At 44.6% G+C, this 19,836-nt stretch overlaps 1 protein-coding gene and 1 long non-coding RNA gene across 4 annotated transcripts in view; one reads left to right on the top strand and one right to left on the bottom strand.

Moving 5' to 3' along the window:
- The window catches only part of Pip5k1b (phosphatidylinositol-4-phosphate 5-kinase type 1 beta), a 244,680-nt gene extending 228,885 nt beyond the window's left edge, over positions 1-15,795 (bottom strand). Inside the window, exon 1 of one of the 2 annotated variants that reach the window (XM_070035696.1) lies at positions 15,651-15,795. The gene's annotated coding sequence lies outside the window, so the exon portion shown is untranslated. Of the gene's footprint in view, positions 1-15,208; positions 15,607-15,650 lie in introns of those variants that run through there. The other variant, XM_070035693.1, reaches the window with a different exon arrangement.
- Positions 15,796-15,933: 138 nt separating this feature from the next.
- LOC138836978 (uncharacterized) lies at positions 15,934-18,293 on the top strand. Of its 2 annotated transcripts, none has more exons than XR_011375134.1 (3): positions 15,934-16,359; positions 16,513-16,585; positions 17,174-18,293. It is a non-coding gene; the product is annotated as an uncharacterized lncRNA (long non-coding RNA). The 2 variants fall into 2 exon arrangements; XR_011375135.1 differs by lacking the exon at positions 15,934-16,359 and having other exon boundaries at positions 16,369-16,585; positions 17,174-17,597; positions 17,705-18,293.
- Positions 18,294-19,836: the final 1,543 nt, after the last annotated feature.

Below are 19,836 nucleotides of genomic sequence, written 5' to 3'. Positions count from 1 at the left end.
CCATCATTCCATTTGGCCTCACAATATGTCTTTGATGTAGGCCCGGAGCCAATGTAGAGTTCATCATTGTACAGACGAGGAAAAGTAAAAGACACAAAAGGGTCAAGCCACTTGAGCAGAGGTGGCCAGAGTGTGAGCAGAGGGGCAGTACAAGTCATCATCCCTGCTCCTGCCGCCAGAGCACTGACAGCATTCAAACCCAACTGTTACAAGCCAATGTATGCAAAAAGGTCACTTAAAAACACCACAAGTTTCACTCAATGAACCCAAGAGAAAAAAACTATTTGTAAGAAGACATTCTCCTCTAGAGTTTCAAATAATGAGAATGACAAATGACACAAATTCTACATTCACTTTGGATCTTTTCTGTTCTTCAGTTTTTCTCCCCCCTCCTTCCTTCTTTCCTTCCTTCCTTCCTTTCTACCTTCCTTCCTTCCTTCCTTCTTTCCTTCCTTCCTTCCTCTTTCTTTCTTCATCCTCCCCCTCCTCCTCCTTCTCTTCTTCTTTTTAAGTGAAAAAATAGAACATTTAGCTGCAACGTATTTTATGTGGGTGCTTTCAATTTACTTCAAAGTCCATCAACCAATGTAAACCGGATAGAACTATGAATTGTTTGCTTTGTATCAAAATAATAAATAAAATGCAACAGCAGCCACAGCAGCAAAGCAGCTGTTGTACGGGGTGGGACCACAGAGCGGGAAAGAAGCAGGCTCTGCTGTCAGGACTGCAGTCTGCTTGCAGAGATAAGCAGGGGGAACACATGACGAGGGAGCCGCAAGAGAAAGCTCTATCCACCACAGGAATGCCAGAGAGAATGTGCACTTGAGAAATGGTTTGTGGGAAAGCAGGTGTGGGGGTTGGTGGTCAGAGCAGCCCTGTGGGACAATGGGTGTCAGGCAGCATTTCTTTAACTGGGGAAGATCATGGAAGAAGATTTGATAAGAGATGGAACCAATGTATGGGAAGATGAATTGCAATGGAGATGAGGAAAAGATCCTCTCTTGTTTAATGCTATGGCTTTCACTGGCCAAGAATTTCCTTGAAGAGTCCACCTAGAGGTCCTGCAGGTCCATTTCCAGAACTAGATCTCTGCTTGGAGTATGTGAGCATAACATCCTCATGGACTTCTCTCTCTCTCTCTCTCTCTCTCTCTCTCTCTCTCTCTCTCTCTCTCTCTCTCTCTCTCTCTCTCTCTCTCTCTCTCTCTGTCTCTCTGTTGGTCCTGGGATTGGAACTCGGGGCCTGGTGCTGTCCATGAGCTTTTCAGTGCTTAAGGCTAGCGCTCTACCACAGCTCTACTTCTGGCTTTTCTAATGGTTTGCTGGAGATAAGGGTCTCACAGACTTTCCTGCCCAAGTTGACTTCCAACTGTGATCCTCAGATCTCAGCCTCTTGAGTAGCTAGGATTACAGGCGTGAGCCACCAGCACCCCACACGAATCACTCTCTTTATAGCCGCATCCTACTACCTAGATATCCCGCAGACATCGCAAATCCATATCCGAAATAGGATGCATCATCAGAGACCTCCTGCCTCAGACACCACTGTATATTCTCTATCACGTGAGCATCATTCTCCAACCTCAAGCCAGAAGCCAGATAATCACCTTCTTCTATTGCTGTGTTTTCCTCAACGTTTATATCTAAGTAGATTGTAAAAATCCACCCTCCCACCTTCCCCCTCCCCAACTCTCAAATCTGATCATCTCCCTGTTCTCATTACTTCCCTTCAGGTCTCGCTTCTAATTCACCTCCCAAGCCTTAGCTCATGAGGCTGAGCTAAAATAAAGTCGGAAGCCATCACTTGTCTATGACTCTTCCAGTTTCTGCCTCATTGGCTACAGAATGAAAGTCTGAACATTTCACCCAGCTGACAAGATATTTATTGTGGGCCTCCCTACATCTCTCCAGCCCTATCTCCTTCCATCTGCAAGATCACAAACACTAAGAAGATTTATAATTTCATGGAGTATGTGGTGCTCATAATAGAGAGTAAGAGTCCAAAAATGGTAGCAATAGTATAACACCTACAGAAATGATAATCACAATAATGAACAATGACCCACACTCACCCCGGTCAGACTCTGGCTGGTCTGCTGGACCAGAACAATGCATAGTCTATCATCTAAGGATTTGGAGGATGGCAGTGAATAAATTAAATCTCTGGGTACTGGAAAGTTACCAAAGGGATTATAGTTACCAAAGGGATAAATACAGATAGAGAATATATGGAAACCACTTGGGAAGCTGCTATAAGAATCTGAGTAATAGAAATTACTATAGAAAGGAGAGGTGAAAACAGAAGATAAAAGATTCTTTTGAAATTGGTAGCTGCTTGCTTGTGAGGATGAGCAAAACGAAGATACTGCTAAAATTTCCAAAGTTTCAATGTGTGTAACTTTGATTAAAGGTTTGAATTTGAGAAGGGCAACAGGCTGTTTTTCTGTATGTTTTTTTTTAATTGTAAAAATGCCGTTAGAGTTGCATGAGCAAGGTAATAAGTACATTTCCTACTGAGCATTGCTGCCTCCTCCTTTGTTTTCCCCCTACCATCCCTTCCCTCCCACCTCCACACCTCCCCTCCCCTCATGCGAAGTTGTAAAGTTCATTTTCAACATAGTGTTTTGTACATCTCATTGTTATAATGGATCAACCTGTATCCTTATTTAAGCATTTTGTTTTTTCCCTTCTCCTCCCCAAATTAGAGAAGTGTATATACAAGATGCAGGGCACCACATCAGATACAGTGAAAACAGGGGTTATACCATGGGGGAGGAACGTACGAAGAAACAAAAAAGTTTTTTTTAAGGTAACTAAGCAGCAATGAGGGTAGATTTTGTAACAGGGGTAAGAGATGGGATTCAAGAGGAGATGAGCCCCTAAGAGAGAGTGAGTCAGGATGCTATTAAACTGTGGAAAATGCTGCAGGCCAAAAAAAAAAAAAAAGCATGAGCTGGAATAAAGATGAAGACTGGTAATAAATAAGGGTCTTTATTGGGACCGGGACTTTAAGCAGGCTAGGTGGTAGACTATAGACTGTTGATTTATTTATTTATTTTTGGTGCCCGTACTGAGGCTTGAACTCAGGACATAGATACTGTTCCTGAGCTTTTCTGCCCAAGGCTAGCGCTGTCCCACTTATATTAGCACAGCTCCACTTCTGGCTTTTTGGTGATTAATTGGAGATGTCTCATGAACTTTCCTGTAGGGGCTAACTTTGAACCATGATCCTCAGATGTGAGCCTCCCAAATAGTTAGCATTATAGGCACCAGCCACTGCTTATTGACAGTTTTAAAGGTAAAAAAAAATTTAAGGGCTAGAAAATTACAGCAAACTTATAGCTTAAGGATGAAATGATTTCACCCACTCATTCTACATGTTCACTGCAGGCCACTTTCATGCAGGACACTGAAGCACAGGGAATGTGCTATTGCAAAAGGCCCAGGAGAAGTTTATGTTTCGGTGAAGGAGGCAGACAAATGAAGAAACAAATACAGACGTGATGTGCGGGAGTGTTGATACAACGCACATGTGCAAGCTACTTAACAACTCAGTTCTAAAATGCTTCCAGAAGTCCCTTGACATATGTGGAAATGACTAGTCTTAGTCTAGTCGAGCCTGCACAAAAGGAAATGATGCATCATGTTTACGTTACAAACTGCCACATCGGAGAGGGAATTTCTGAGGAACTGCTAAACTAAATAATGAAGCCTGACTCTACACAAATCTTTCAACTTGCCTTTCCATTTTGCTTCCTGTAAATAAACACAAACAAAAGTCATCATTTCTCTCTCAACGGACCTCCCATTTGCTCTTCTTTCCATCCATCTTTGCTACTCTGTCGTAACTACGCATTTTGGGCAAAACAATCAAAGTATAGCATTTAAAAATAGCTTGCTAAAGCAATGACTTGATTGTTTTTTTTTTCTCCTTCAATATAATGAATCAGAAGCCTAAGAATAATGCAGTTCACATCATTTCCTTAAAACAGTTAATTTTTCCTTATTCACCTTATTTGTTTTATTGCAAGATGGCCAAAGGAAGATGGAAATTAGGGAAATCTGGGGAACTTTTCTAAGCAATTTCTCCAAGGGCAAGAGTTTAAAAAAGCAGTTGGTAATCTATAACTCTAAATATTTAAAACACTGCAACTGTAAACTGTCACCAAAATACCTATCATTTTTAAACCACGGCAATTAAGTGAAATGAAACTATCTATGACATCCTGCTTTAGAAGATAAGATTAATAAACATGTTACCTTCTATAAAAGGTAACAATATTTTTTGAATCTCAGCAGCCTAAAAAGAGAATGTAAGAAAGACATTGTTTTTGTCAACTAAGTAAAGGAGAAAAAAAAATTTTTCCAGCTTTACAAATAGAACTCCAGATATCTTCTCTTAATGCCCAACCTCCTTTAGAAAACATCAGTTTCAAATAATAATTTAAGTCTTTTGGGGAACTATAAGTCAGACAATAGGGTTGTAATCTGCTTTCAAGATCACAACAGATTCTCAGTAGCAAACCACTTAGAGCAGACTTCTTTCAGAAGAAGTCATAGAAGTAGAATCCACACACACTCAAATAAATGAAGAAAAGGCAGGTGACATTTTTGTACATAAAAATTATAGGGCCAATTTGTATGGAGTTGAGAACTTTATAACTCTGAGTGGATTCTAAATCAAATGGCATAATCTGTTCTGCATAATCTTATAAAGAATTGAGGGAAAATGTGGTAACTTTGGAGATGGATGTATGTATGAGACTCAAGGGGTAGAATGTCTGCCTACCAAATGTGGGGCCTTCAATCTAAATCCTAGCATTACCACTCCCCCCAAAAAGCAGAAAAGAAAAAGGAAGAAATTAAAAAGGCTGTGACAACATTGAGAAAACATTTTCTATTGAAAAATTGGTCCTACTAAGTGTTGGCTCTTAAAGGACACACAAACTCTCTACAAATAGGAAATTTATTTCAGGAATAAAAGAGCCTGTCTGAGTAGCCAAGAGTTCCCTTTCCATTTCTCATTATCTGTTCACTGAAGTTCAAGCAGGAAAATACACACACACACACACACACACACACACACACACACACACACACACACACACACACACACACACACACACACACACACACAATTTCCAAGTTGTTCTTGACATATTCTTAAGGAAGGCTTTTATTTCTTCTTCGTAGAGTGTTTAGGTTCTTACTTGAAGTAATTAATATGAATATTCCCAGTATATAGGCCATATTCTTCATGGAAGCTTGTCAGTTCTGTGTGACATACAAGGTGGGCTCCCAAGCCACTCTCTTCCAAGACCCAGTTCAATTACAGGTCAATTCGGTGCCTGCTTTCCAGGTCTCTCTCTGTCTTCTTGACCAAACTTAAGCCTCGCAGGAAGATCCTTTGGGAGTAGGCCATTCACCCCAACCCACTGTGAATCCGCAGGAATTCCAAGACACTGGACATGGCAATCAGGCTCGGGATTGGAAGAACAGGTCCCAGGCAGCAGGAATGGGAACCATGAATTCGACTCATGCTCTCAGAACTGTCTGAGCCCTCTAACGGGGAATAAATTCAATCAGGTGGATGGTGGCCAGAGTTTGGTAGAGGTTGGAGCATAACAGTAAATAGCAGAGTACATTTGATGTAGCTTAGTTAAGTACGGTGTCATGAAAACATTGATGATATACATATATGTGCATATCTATAGACACACATGTACCCCTACATCTATGTATGTTCTAAGTTTCAACCCAGAGCACATTTCTTTGAATATTTGTGTCCCCTTAAACACCCGTTGCAATCCTAACCCTCACTGTGAGGGTGTTAGGTAATACGGCCTTTGATAGGTGATTAAGTGCTGAGCCTCGGGCTTCCCTGAGTGGGAATAGGGCCCCAAGGAAACAGAACTGGAAGATTCTCTCTCCCTCCTTCTATCGTAGGAGGATATAAGAAGAAGCTGGCAGTCTGTCACTCAGAAGATGGCCCTCACCAGAACCTAACTATGCTAGCACCCTCTTGTGAGCCTTCTGGCCCCCAGACTGAGGGATAAATTTCTATTGTTAATAAACTTCCCAGTCTATAGTACTTTGCTATCGCAGCTTAGGCTAAGTCAGGCTGTTATTTCTTTAATTTACTGTTCAAGTATGATGGAATGACAAAGTCATGTGAAAAGAGAAAGAAAGGAAAGCTTAGATCAGGCCAATTTATTTTCTCCAGTTCTTTAGGATGCTATAATCTTATCTCAATCTTGTTTCAGTCTTAAAGATACCTAGATCCTTGAAGAGAATAGAGCTTTAAGCTCCAGCTAAATCTTTCTTTCTTTTTTTTTTGGGGGGGGGGTCCGGTCATGGGGCCTGAACTCTGGGCCTGGGCGCTGTCCCTCAGCTCTTCAGCTCAAGGCTAGTGCTCTACCACTTGAGCCACAGCGCCACTTCCGGCTTTTTTCTTTTTGCTTATGTGGTGCTGAGGAATTGAACCCAGGGCCTCAGGCATGCAAGGCAAGCGCTCTACCACTGAGCCACCTTCCCAGCCCCTCAAGGATGTAAATCTTATTAACCTTTATATTTAGAATATAGATATTTAAAATAAATACAAAGTCTAATATATATATGTGTGTGTGTATATATATATATATATATATATATATATATATAAATGTTATATTTGAGACCACATAAATGTTTGTGAATGTGTAAGACAGAAGAAACTAGCTGTACTTTGTTGTTGTTGTTTATATTTTTGCTGATCCTGGGCTTGAACTCAGGGCCAGAGCCTGGGCACTGTCCCTGAGCTTCTTGGCTCAAGGCTAGCACTCTATCACTTGAGCCATAGCTCTACTTCTAGCTTTTTTTTGGGGGGGGGACTAGTAAAGGAGACAAGAAGAGGCTGATGTCTGAAGACTGCAGTTCAAAGCCAGCCCAGGCAGAAAAGTCCCCATGAGAATCTTATCTCCAATTAACCACTCAAAAACTGGAAGTGGTGCTATGACTCAAGTGGTAGAGCACTAGCCCTGATCACAAAGAGGCTCAGAGACAGCACCCAGGCCCTGAGTTCAAGCCCCACAACTGACAAAAAAAAAAAAGAGTTGTGGCATGGGCAACAGAGGGCCACATTGACCAATGGGACTCTGGTTACTAAAGCTGGGCTAGGAATCTACAGATAGAAGAAACCACTATATGGGTGAAACACTCAGGGAGCAACACCAGTAGAAATTGGCGATGGATTAAATATGGTGGGCAGACAGGAGGAGGCTGAGGAAGACATCCAAGCTCTACTAGTTGGTCGCTAGTCCACTACAAAGCTAGAATCCTAAACAGCATCAAGCATGGAGAAAGGAGGTCAGTTAGACATGTGGGAATCTGAGGTGTCTTTGGGGGTATATGTAAGTGCAATGCCAATGCATTCTGAATTCAATGAGAGATTTAGGTTGGAGATAGAATTTTTAGATTCATTTGTGATTCTCCTTTTGAAAACATATTCCAAAGCTCCATTTTGAGGGGCTATCACATGAAACATGGGAAAATAGTGAAGACTTTAAAGTCAGAAAAGCAAGAGAAGTTAACTTAGTCCTCATCTCTTAGTGGCTGTCTGTTCATGAGCAAGAGATTAATTGACTAAGTTTCCATTTCCTTCTCTAGCAGCAAGGATGTTGTGGCCCATTATGCAGGCATGTGGGAAAGAGAATGGAAAGAGAGCAGGTTCTCAGTAAAGTCAGACTCTTAGACTGCCAGGACCACCTTATGCTAATTTTTTTAAAGATTACCCCATAGCACCTGGCATTGTCTGAGCCAAACATTCAGCAACATCTGGAGAACTGAACTGACTTGCAATATTCTGAGAACTGTCATCAAAGCATTGTCTTCTTCCCTAGACATGACCACTAGTTCTGAGTCTCTCCTCCACTGGTATCTATTGATTCGAGTCATGCACTGGGCTAGTGTCTTATCCCTCATCACCCACATACCATGAACCATGTCCCGGCTCCAGGAGTGTTAATCACTCGGCCAGGTCAGTGACCATCAAAAAGTTGTTTTTTGTTTTTTGTTTTTTGTTTTTATCCACTATCTGAAGTACGAGACACCTGGTCTATTTGCAGGAATTTGTTCTCTTGTGACTCACAAGGTTCTAAGAAAAACGAAGACTGACAGAGGGAGGGTTTTGGTTTGTTGGATTTTTTTGTTTTTCCTTTTTCCCTTAGAAGTTGTGATGGAACAGACAGATGATTTTCTAACATTCCCGGAGACTGACATTTCAAGCCACCGGTTTACTGATGGCTAATACTGAGTGTCATCCGAACACCTGGAGGCCTGTCACTACTCAAAGTGCTGGTCCTCATATCACTGTCTCTGATTCTGCTGCTCTGAGATGTGAACAAGTGCCCAGGCTTCTTTGATAATACCAGAGTATTGACCTATCTAATGCTTAAGACAAGCCAGCTGAGATTGAGATCCTTTACATGAAGTATCACAGGATTTGCCTTATATTTCATCACAAAAATGTCTTTTATTTGTGCCAGTACTAGGGCTTGCCAGTACTAGAATCTCTCTTAGCTGTACACTCAAGCTCATCGTACTACCACTTGAGCCACACGTCCATTTCTGGGTTTTTACTAGTTAATTGGAGATAACAACTCACGGACCTTTCTGCTGGAGCCAACTTCAGTGATCCTCAGAGCTCAGCCTACTGGGTCAGTAGGATTATAGGTGCAAGCCACCAGTACCAGGAACAAAATGTCTTAACTCAAAATTATATTTGTTTATAATAAGATAGGTACTCTCCAGTCCTCCTGCTTTTTTCCTTTTTTAGTGAATGGAAGAAACTGTTCTTTAAACAGAGAGAGTACTTCTTTCATAATCATATCAGAATCTGTTCGCCTAAACGAGTGTTTACTCTTTCATTCTAAGGCAGTTTCCATTGCTAACATTTAATGGTCTTCATAGCTGTATGGAACAAGTCATCTTAATAGTAGCCCATTTCATCTTGATAGGATTTACTCACTCATTTATTTAAACACTAAGCACAACGATGGACCAGCCTGTAGAAAATCAGCATTAGAAAGACGTGACCATGACCTTTCACCAGGAGCTGGTGGCTCATGCCTATAATCCTAGCTACTAGGAGTCTGAAATATGACAATCAAGATTTGGAACCAGCCAGTGCAAACAAATTCACAAGACTCTGATCTCCAAGTCACCAGCAAAAAGTTACAAGTGGAGGTGTGGCTTAAGTAGTAGTCTACCAGCCATGAGCGAAAAAGCCCAGTGAGCCAAGAAAAAACCTGCAGCCCTGAGTTCAAGCCCAGTACCATTAAAAAAATAGAACAAATGTTGTATTTAGATTATTCTTTCTGCTAAACAAGAGATGTAATTAAATATTCTAAGCATGTTCGTTTTAGAAAAGTTAGAACTGGGCCCGTTGATGCACACCTACACTGTACATCAGAGCCTAAGATACGAGGATGCAGAGTTTGAGCTCAGCCTAGGCTACACAGAGAGCCGGCCCACCTAGGGTTATATATCAAGATTCTATGTCAATCAACCAATTGATCAATAGATCAATCACTACGATTAAAGTCTATTAAATAAATTTGCTTATAGTAATTAAAAAAGAACCACTGTAAACTACTGAAACTAGAGTTCTCACATGCTGTATGACATTTCTAAACTGGTTCAGAGAGTTCTAGGATCATTAGGATAATTAGGAAACATCCCACAATTTTGAAGAGTAGCAACCACTTGAATGCATAAACTGCACTGTACACATTTCAAATGTCCTCACCATGTACCGGGTGCAGTACAAAGTGCTAAGGATGAAAGTACAAATAAAATATGATACCTAACCTTTTCACTTCACAAACATTTGCTAAACACCCATGATAGGTTTCTACCTCAAAGATGTCATGGTGTTTCTTTTCAGTTGTTGATACTAGTTTTGTTTCCCTTCTTTATTACCAAATATTAGGACCAAGTAGGTGGCCATGATAATAATGGTTCTAATTTTAAAAAGAAAGAAAGGTATGAGTTAATGTTTAGAAATCATGGTGTGACATGTTTGATCCACTGCTTTTCTTCTACCAGACTAAGAAGCTAATGAACATTTTTTTCCCCTGTCGGTCATGGGGCTTGAACTCAGGGCTTCATTGCTGCCCCTGAACTTTTTCACTCAAGTCTAGTGTTCTACCACTTTGAGCCACAACACCACTTCTGGTTTTCTGGTGGTTAATTGGAGATATGAGTGTTATGGACTTTCATGCTTGGACTGGCTTTGAACTGCGATCTTCAGATCTCAGCCTCTTAGGTAGCTAGGAGCCACCAGTGCCAAGCCAAGGAACAATTTTTATGTCTAGTTATAATTTTATCCGTCTCCTCAAACACCTTGCTCAGCATTACTAAATTCAAGAGGCTTTCCCCTTACAAAACAGATGAACTTTCTACAGTCTTGTCTCTCAACTTTGGTTCCAAGTCAAGGTAATTATACTATAAGAGCTCCCAGCACCTGCAGTCTGAATTTCTCCCTGACCCCCTACAGAAAAATAGACACGTCCATTTTGAGAGTGGAAGCAATATACTAAACACTCAGTGTTTTATATTTCATTGTAATCTCCATTGATTTTCTAAAAATATTAAAGAAAATGAGCTTTGAGAACACACTGTTCACCCATTATGTAAGCTGCCCCAAACATACTGCATATGCATTGTTTATCGGTCCCATAAACAATACTTGCTTCCGAGACAATGCTCAGTTCGCGAGGCATTCCAGGATGAGTTTTGTCCTAGTGCTAATATCAAGTCACTGCTAGCCTAATGAAGTCTTAATTGATAACCTAATTTAGATAGCATTTGTGTGCTTTTTCTGAGAGATCATCACCTCTTTTTTTAAAAACACAATTTTCATGAAGCTATGCCCAAGAAGATAAAATAGAGAATAAATTGTACCCAAAAAAATCAAGGCTATTTCCCCTGGCCTATTTTTTTTTTTAACTTTTGAAAGGACTTGGCTCTTCATCAATGTCAGCCAACAGCTTATTAGTGTTTCCCAATTTCATCAATAAAGTAAGCTTAAAGTTGATTTGTTAAACAGAAAAACAAAACTAAATAAAACAAAATACTACCTATTTTTTCACCTCCAATTCCCCTGACATTTGGAAGAACTATCTCCTGCTCCATAGATAAGATCACAAACAAACATCTGAGCTACATAATGTATAGTGCTAACTGGGCAGCTTCTAAAGAAATAAAGGACTCTTTCCAACTCCATTCAATGTACAAAGAGAAAATGTTTTGGAGACAAATACATTTAGAACTTGATGTTTTACAGAGCAACTCTAATTAAATCTGTAGCCATATTTACACACACACACACACACACACACACACACACACACACACACACACACACACACACACACACACACACCAGCATTTTTCCAGGATATTAAATGTGGTTCTGAATCACTACTTCACAGAACTACAAGCCAAATGAAAATTTAAATGTATACATATGTATGACTTTACTGGGTGGATGACAAGACCACCTTTGGCTTCTGGCTTTATTTCCCAAGAAGAGAAGCTTAGAAACCAGTATGCATTTGTGTTTCTATCCATCAAGTCCCTCTCTTCAAGTCCTAGTTGGAGAAAAGTATTAATTATGAATCCGGTGATGTATATAAGCCAATAGAACCAAATTGAATAGATAAGAATGGCCAAAAATTTTCTCCATAATGGTATTTACTTGAAAAGGAAAATTTAAACACATAAATTCTAAACAGTCTCTAAAAGAAGGCACTTATACTCTAAGAATTACTAGGAAACAACGTTTTCTGCAACCACTATGATTTTTTAAAGTGAAAAACTCATCTGTGTCATCTATCCTGGTACAATCTCAAATATTAATCTCTTTAATTAGCCACATTAATTCTGGCTTATCATATCATCCTTGTGGCTATAAGCAGGTAGTTCATCTCTCTACATTTCCATTTTCTGTCCTATAAAGAAATGCATCTCTAAATAAGTTAATATTCACATTTGAATTCTTTATCAGAAGGAAACATATGTCTACCCCTAATATAAATGGAGGGACCAGTTAGCAATATTTAAGATCTATTATATCCCTGTCATCACTCTTCCAAACATTATAAAAATACTACTTTTCTGTACCTAGGAAGCAGAGGTAGAAAGAAAAGAGGGTTCTTAAAGGAAGTAGAAACGAGGTTGGTTTATATATCGAGTCCCCTGCCTGCAAAGCGAGAGCCAGAATTAACATCTACTAAAATCTTTACTCCATATCTATTTAAAAAGAAATGAGCTGTTTTCTCTTTCAAAGATATACAATTCCATAAAGTAGATCAGTCAATTTCTAGGATCATGTTCTAGCTAGGATATGATCCATTTGGGGGAACATATACATCCCTAACGAGTAAGAGAAGACAGGCAAATAGGAGTTCAGGACACAGTTGACATGAGTCTATTGTCTCAGAGAGAAAGAAAAACTCTTCTTTATCTGGTGGACTCCTGAAAGGGAACAACAGCCTCCTGTACCTGCTAGCTTCACAGGACACACCTCTCACAGGCAAATTCTCATGGGCTAGGAATTTGCATGGTGAAATGCTGTCTACGTTTTGCAGTATATGTCCTGATTATGAGTGGTTTCATTCATCTCCATTAATTCAATAGCTCTTTGGAGGGTGTTTACTATATGCAAACTACAAAACTAAATAAAAAAAACCAAGGTGTGAGTTTGCTGTTTGTCAACGAACAGGAGTCTGAGAATACTTGTCTTGCAGAATATTTTCAAGTAAAATGGAAACACTAAATAATATAGGTGTTAAGCTAAAATACAGTTGCAATTTTCTTCCCCTGTTAAGAGGTGAAATGGTAAATAAAGTAAATAAAGGTAGACTGGATAATCAGCTAAATACCTTAGTTGATACCCGGTAAAAAGCTTTCCTTTCCCTAAAGGAAATGCACCATTAGATTACCAACACATTGGTAAGGGTTTATGGAATGTGCAAGCTGGATCTGAAACATAATTTCACATGAACCGTTTGTTTGATATGAGAGCAACTTTGGACCTGGAGGTGTTGAGATCTGTCACACGTGTGCTAGAACTAGAACCCAGGTCACCAGACAGCTAGAACCCAGGTCACCAGACAGCATGCTGAACCGTCTCTGGTGCACAGCAGGATTCATGTGTCCTCATTGCTAGAAGAAGTGGGACATGGGCAGCAAATACCAAGCAATGAACTAGCCGCCAGTTTCCACTCTTGGAAAATCCAGCAAATTAGAGGTGCCAGCATGAAAATCACCCATCACCATCTAAGTCTCAGTTTCCTCATCTGTAAAATCTGACCACTAATTCATCATGGAACTCTACAGACCCTAATGAATGTGGGAACACTCCAGCCAGAGGGACTGGGGGTCGGGGGCTCAGGAAAACAGAGCTAACACTGGCTATGACAACAAACCTGCTGTAGCTCTTAATACTCACCACTTGCTACTTTAATAAGCAAACGCATGAATCTGCGAGCCTGCCATCCCTCCTTTCAATATGCGATCACTATCTCAGTCCTGCCTCTCTCAAAAATGGCTGGAATTCAAAAAGAATACTGCGAAGCATTGAAAAACTGCAAGGCACGGGAGCAAATGGAAGGTGTTATTACCAAATCCTCTAGTCTTCTTAATTTGGGGGCAAAAATGGAATGTGGTTTTTTATCATTCTGCTCTCTTCAATTTTCCATCTCAAGTAAGACATCATCACCACCAAGCCCAGACTCATCACCTTTCTGAGCACAGAATCTACAGTGCATTGTCCTTAGCTCCCAGATCATTGCCTGACACTTGTGACTCAACCTCCCGCCTGGGAAGACTTGGCTGGGAAAGGCGTTTGTTTTTGGTTTGTTTGTTTTCGCAGGGGCTCCTTTCAGCTGGGAAGGCTCTAGCAAAAGCTTCCTCGAACACGACTGACTCCATCCCACTGGAGTCCTAATGAAACCAGAGCTTTGACTTTTTCTTCACCCCCCACCACAGCCATACACTCCCAGCCTCTCCACTGAACCAGCGCGAAGTCGGGTTCAGAGGGACCAGACGCGTTCTCCCAACGGAAGCTCAGGAGTCCTGATGTGGGGGACCACTTCCTCTCAGGAAGGGAACACACGCCTAATCACCCGGTCCCTTGTTTTAGATCTGAGGGCTGACAAAGCCATCAAGACCCAGTGGTGAGGGGGGAGTTTATTTGGGGTTCACCACATGCTCCCTAAAAAAATGTCCCTTGTTCGCAGCCCCGTTTTCGATAGGTTTGATGAAAACTAAAAACGCATCAGCCCACCCAAACAACTTCTCAGGATCAGGTTTCTAGCCCACCGTGCCGGACACCAGAGACAAGCCAGCGGGTGGAGGTGGAGGGGGCGGGGGGGGGCGCGGCGTGGAGAGGCTCAGACCGACAGCAAGCGCAGAGGAGGGTCCACAGACATGTGTTGCCTTCCCCTCGGGCATCTGCGGGCACCAGCATGGCAAATCAAACCCAGGCGTCCTCCCTTCCCGCTGGCCCCCCTCTCCCACCCCCACTCCGCCCCCGGACGTTCAAGCGTCCCGCCGATGGAGGGGGGGGGGAGAGCGGGGACCCGCACCAGTCCACCGCCGCAGCGAGGCTGGAACCGCGCCGCACCTGTTCTACCCGGCGCCGGATAGGAACCAGAACCCCGGTGTGCAAGCCGCACCCCCCCCCCCGTGGAGATCCCCAGAGGCGCCCCCGTCATGTCCAGGCGAGACTGGGGGGAAGGGTCGGGGGGGGATCTCTCCGCTGCAAACTCTGCGTTTCCCCCCTGAAAGGCGGGATCGGAGTGTTGGGGCTGGGGGGGACAGTGGGGGGCTTCTGCTTCCTCCGACCCTGAGTGATCGCGGGGCGTCCCTGCGGCCGGAGGGAGCGCGCGGGGCGCGCAGGGCCCGTGGCGGGGTGAGCGGGCGCGGGGCGCGGCTGGGGCCCCGGGGGACGGCGATCCCGCTGCGGCGGTGGCAAAGTGAGAGAGAGAGAGAGAGAGAGAGAGAGAGAGAGAGAGAGAGAGAGAGAGAGAGAGAGAGAGAGAGAGAGAGAGAGACCGAGCGCGCGCGTCAGGTCTCTCGGGGCGACCCGAGCCCCCGCCGGGCGCGGCGTCCCCAGGGTCCAGGGCTGGCGGGGAGGAGGGGCCGGGGGCGCGCGGGAAACTTACCCCGCCCGGGCAGCCTCCAGGAGCCTCGGCGGTCGAGACCAGTTGCGCCACAGCCTGCGAGTTGCCGGGATGTTGTGGCTTCTCCGGGACGCAGAGCGAGCGGGCGAGCGGGCGGCCGCGAGGGGCGGGGCCGGGGGCAGCGCCGGGTGGGGGGGTGGCGGGCAGGTGCAGGGGGAGGGGAGGGGAGGAAAAGCGGGGCCGGGGGAAGGGGGGGTAGGAGAGGGGAGGGGAGAGCCGAGCCAAACTCACCCCGGACGCGCCTCCGGCGGGGGCGCGCGGCGGCGAGGGTGCACTGCGCGCGCGCCGCGGCCGCTGTCTGTGTGTCTGTGTGTCTGCGTGTCTGTCTGTGTGTCTGCGTGTCTGTCTCCGCTTTCCCCCCCTGCCTCCCCCCCCCACCCCCGGCCAGGCCACCGAAAGCCCAGTAGCTCCCAGACGCTTCCACCTCCAGATGCAGCCTTGACGAGCCGAGTTCGAGTACACCGAGGCCAAGGAGCGGCGGCGCGGGGCGGGGCGGGGCCCCCACGCCTTCCCCGAGGGCGGGCGCGGGTCTTCTCCCCTCTCCCCGGCACCGTGCGCGCCCGGAGTCGGAGAGAGGCGCCGGGCGAGAGAGCGCGCGAGCCGGGGCGAGCGAGCGAGGCGGTGCGCGGCGGCCGCCGCGGCTCGGGAGGCTGCAGGCCCCGCCCGCCGGCCGCCCAGCCCCCCCGCTCGGCCCCCGCTTCCCTCCACCCCCGCGCTCCGTCCCCGCTCGCCCTGCAGGGAAGCCAGACCGGTTTGCAGCAGCGACGGCGGCGGCGCGAGTGTCCGCCGCAGTCGGGGCCGGCGGGGTCCGAGGCGGTGCGCGGAGGACCAGGCGCCCATCGCGCTCCCGGGCGCCCAGGCTGGGGAGACCCCCCTCGTCCCCCACCCCAGAAGCCCAGCTGCTAAACGGGGCTGTGTGTGCTTGGGACCCGGCGTCCGTCCCTCCTCCTGAGGCCACTGCTCCTGGCTGCTCCCGATCGTCTGCCAGCCCGACGCTTCTAGGCCGCAGAAGTCCGCACTTACAACCCCTGCGTGGGTCCCCCCCCCCCCACCCGGACTAGGAAGGGATGGACAAGGATTGTTGGGCGAGGGGGCAGCTCCCCTTTCCCAGACACCAAAGCCCCATCTGCCAGGTAGGGAGAGGCTGAGGAGGGGTCCCGGCGCCACAAGTGTTCCAAACTGGGGTGGGGAACACTGTTGAAAAAGAAATCTGCTCTTTTCCTGACGTGTGTTAACTGTAACCCCTTTCTAATAACATTTCTAATAACATTTTCTTTAAAAATTAGAAGGGAAAAGTGTTCTAATGGGGGGACAGCGCTGAGTCGGCTGGGGACTTCTGTAATCCCAGCTCCAAAGAGGGTAGGTGCAAATCTAAGGGGTCCTGGTGTGTGTGTGTGTGTGTGTGTGTGTGGAGGGGGATCTGGGGGGGGGGGGGAATTCAGCCCCGGATTTTCAAGCTAAGTTCACTTACTAGGAACTGAGAGGTAGCAGACGCCTCCCAGCCCCATCGAAACCAGACGTATATTTTCCAGCCCCATTATTTCCTTCCACTTTTGCCTTCTTTAACACAACAAAATATCAACGCGGAGGCCCCGGGGAGATAACGTTTCTTGGATCCCAGTTACACAACCCTGACTACACTTCCTTTAGTTCCCTCTTCCCAGATTTGAAATCTCTTGGTAACTCCCAGGTCCTCCCCCACCCTCTCCGCCCCGCCCCATCTGCAGTGAGTTTCTATTGGCTTAATAATCGACCTAGAATGGATCACCGTAATTTCCTAATAATAAAAAATACCCATTTATTGAAGTAGAAGTAACAAGTAAAACAAGGAGCTATTATTATTCTTTGGCTAGTTTTCCAGCCTATTCTTCCCGGTGACGCTGGGATTGAGGGGATCATTTGCCTGGAACCCTCTGCAATGTGTTTTTTTTTATCTTTGAATCCTAGACTTTTCAGGACTCAGAGTAGGCGCATACATCAACTCCAGCTTTACAGAGGAGGAAACTAAGGCTTAAAAACATCTCATGGACCGAAGATCAGAACACAGTTCCGTTGACTGTCAATTCCTGAACAACAAGAAAAACTACAGAAACACTGGGTTATCAAAGTTCAAGATGGGGCCGATAGAGGGGGTGGTAGAGGGCAGGAACAGATGAAAGAGCCATCCTGCTGACTGGCTTGAATCACTGTATAGGGGGCAGCATTTCACCGCTCTAACAGCCTCCCTGGGATGGGGTTGGAGGGGGGGCAGTCCCAGTCTCCCCTTCTTTGCTCCTCAGACTTCTACTCTGAAATTCAAGGAACTGAAAATGAATCTGCTTCCCAGAGAGACAGTATAAGTTAAAGTGCAAAGTCAGTTCCAGAAAAACAGGTAAAGTCCAACCTAAGGGAAATCACAGTGGGCCAGCAGTGTTTACACACATTACCCATGCATGCCATATATGTGTGAACCTCCACACAACTCTTCTTTCTCTTCAGAAGTTGGCCTTGACACAGATGCACACGACAGCTTTTCAGAGGGAAGTCACAAAGCACACTACATACACACTGGCTATTGAGAGTTTTTGAAGATTTGAAGAAACTCTACAAAGCTTTGAGATTGCCTCATCAGTGTACGTTGTAGAATGGGGAATCACGTAGTTTGACACCCCGATTTCTTCCCAATTCTTCCTCTGATGCTATAAATTGGAATTTGGAGAAGTCATCGTCTACTGGAAATAAAACAACAACATCAATGGCATTTGTAATAGTGAGTTGGCCAGAAAAATCAAGAAGCTCATTTAAAAATCAGAAAACATTCACCAAGTTATTTCACTTCAACTGTAATTTTTGCCGTTGTGTGTCTTAGTCCAGTACCTTAATGTTGGTATTTAATTCTGTTCTATTCTTCAAGCCTGCATGGGTTGCTTGTAGCAGATTTGATTATTTGATGGTCCATAATTATTAACCCCCTTTTACCTACCACTTTTCCCTCTAGCTTTGTAGTCCTCGCTCACTGTAGGCTCAATCATGTAATTTACTCTGGCCAATGGAATAATAACAGACTTGACATAATTAAAGTCTTGAAGGGAAAAAAAAAACCATTGTGCATTTCGAATTACATATCATCAGGACATCAAGCTTGCTGCAGGGTGAGAGGCCCAGTGGAGCAAAGGGGAGTCATCACACCACGAAGGCCATCCTTGGCTCTCAGTTGCATGTAGAAGTTCCAGTGAAATAATATGGGCTTGGTCCAGATCCATAGACAATGCACCTGACCCATAGTCAGTAATAGTAAATGCTCGCTGTTAGCCAAGCACTGGGGGGCTCATGCCCGTAATCCTAGCTACTCAGGAGGCTGAGATCTGAGGATGGAGGTTCAAAGGCAGCAGGGGCAGGAAAGTCTGTGAGACTCTTAGCTTCAACTAACCACCAGAAAACCAGAAATGGGGCTGTGGCTCAAAGTGGTAGCATGTTAGCTTAAGTGAAACAGCTCAGGGATAGTGCCCAGGCCCTGAGTTCAAACCCCATGACAGACAAAAGAAAAGAAAAGAAAACTGCTTGCTGCTATAAGCCACTGCTTCAGTTACACCGGCCATTTACTATTTCTTCTGACTCTGTGGGGTAACTAAGCTTAGATATAGACAAGCGTCTATATCTTAGATATAAGATATAGATAAATTTAGATATAGAAGGTGTCATTCACTCATCTGCCATCTCAATCCTCTCACATAATAATCTTTCCATGTGCCTAGACTGTGCTTCTTAATAGCAAGGTATTAGACATTTGAGATGGCTGGCTTGTAAGAGAAAGGGACAACTAACAGCCCTTTCTTTCAAGGGCTGAGCTTCGGAGCTGGAGAAAGTTATTTCTTCTATGGGCCATGGCAAGTCACAAGGCCCACTCAATTCAAGAGTAGGGGGAAAAGGAGGTGGGAAGGTAGGTAAACAGTTATTATATTTAATGTGCATATGTGAAAATGGAACTATGTTCAAGGTATGGATGGGATTGGGCAAGATTGGGGGGAAGGATGGAAAGAATAGAGGAAATACTTTTTTTCTTTTCTTTTTTTTCTTTTTTCTTTCTTTCTTTTTTTTTTTTTTTTGTCAGTAGTGGGGCCATAACTCTGGGCCTGGGCATTGTCCCTCAGCTCTTCAGCTCAAGGCTAGTGCTCTACCACTTGAGTCACAGCACCACTTCTGGCTTTTTCTGCTTATGTGGTGCTGAGGAATCAAACCCAGGGCCTCATGCATACAAGGCAAGCACTCTACCACTGAGCCACCTTTCCAGCCCTGTCTTTTCTTTTGAGTGGCAGTATGTATGCAACAAGAATAGAAGGCCTGAATGGAAACAGGCCTTTTTGGAGCCTATCATTCATTAGATTTTGAGATGCTTTGTTGAACTATATTAGTTAACCAGTACTGTAGGAATATATCTTTACCCATCTGCCATCTTGCCATTTTGCAGCTATTTTTTCTTGAAACTGCCATGGTTGTCCCTGAGTAATCCGGATCATTTTCTTCCCATATAGCTTCCATCAGTATTGCAATCAAAACCATTACTTTAGCTACTCAGGAGGCTGAGATCTGAGGATTGTAGTTCAAAGCCAGTCCTGACAGCCCCAACATCC

This window comes from Dipodomys merriami, unplaced genomic scaffold, assembly GCF_024711535.1.
Source record: "Dipodomys merriami isolate MVZ:Mamm:240054 unplaced genomic scaffold, mDipMer1.0.p SCAF_26, whole genome shotgun sequence".
In the NCBI taxonomy this organism is placed as follows: Eukaryota; Metazoa; Chordata; class Mammalia; order Rodentia; family Heteromyidae; genus Dipodomys; species Dipodomys merriami.
The sequence above is the reverse complement of the archived record's forward strand: the minus strand, read 5'-3'. Positions and strand labels throughout refer to the sequence as shown.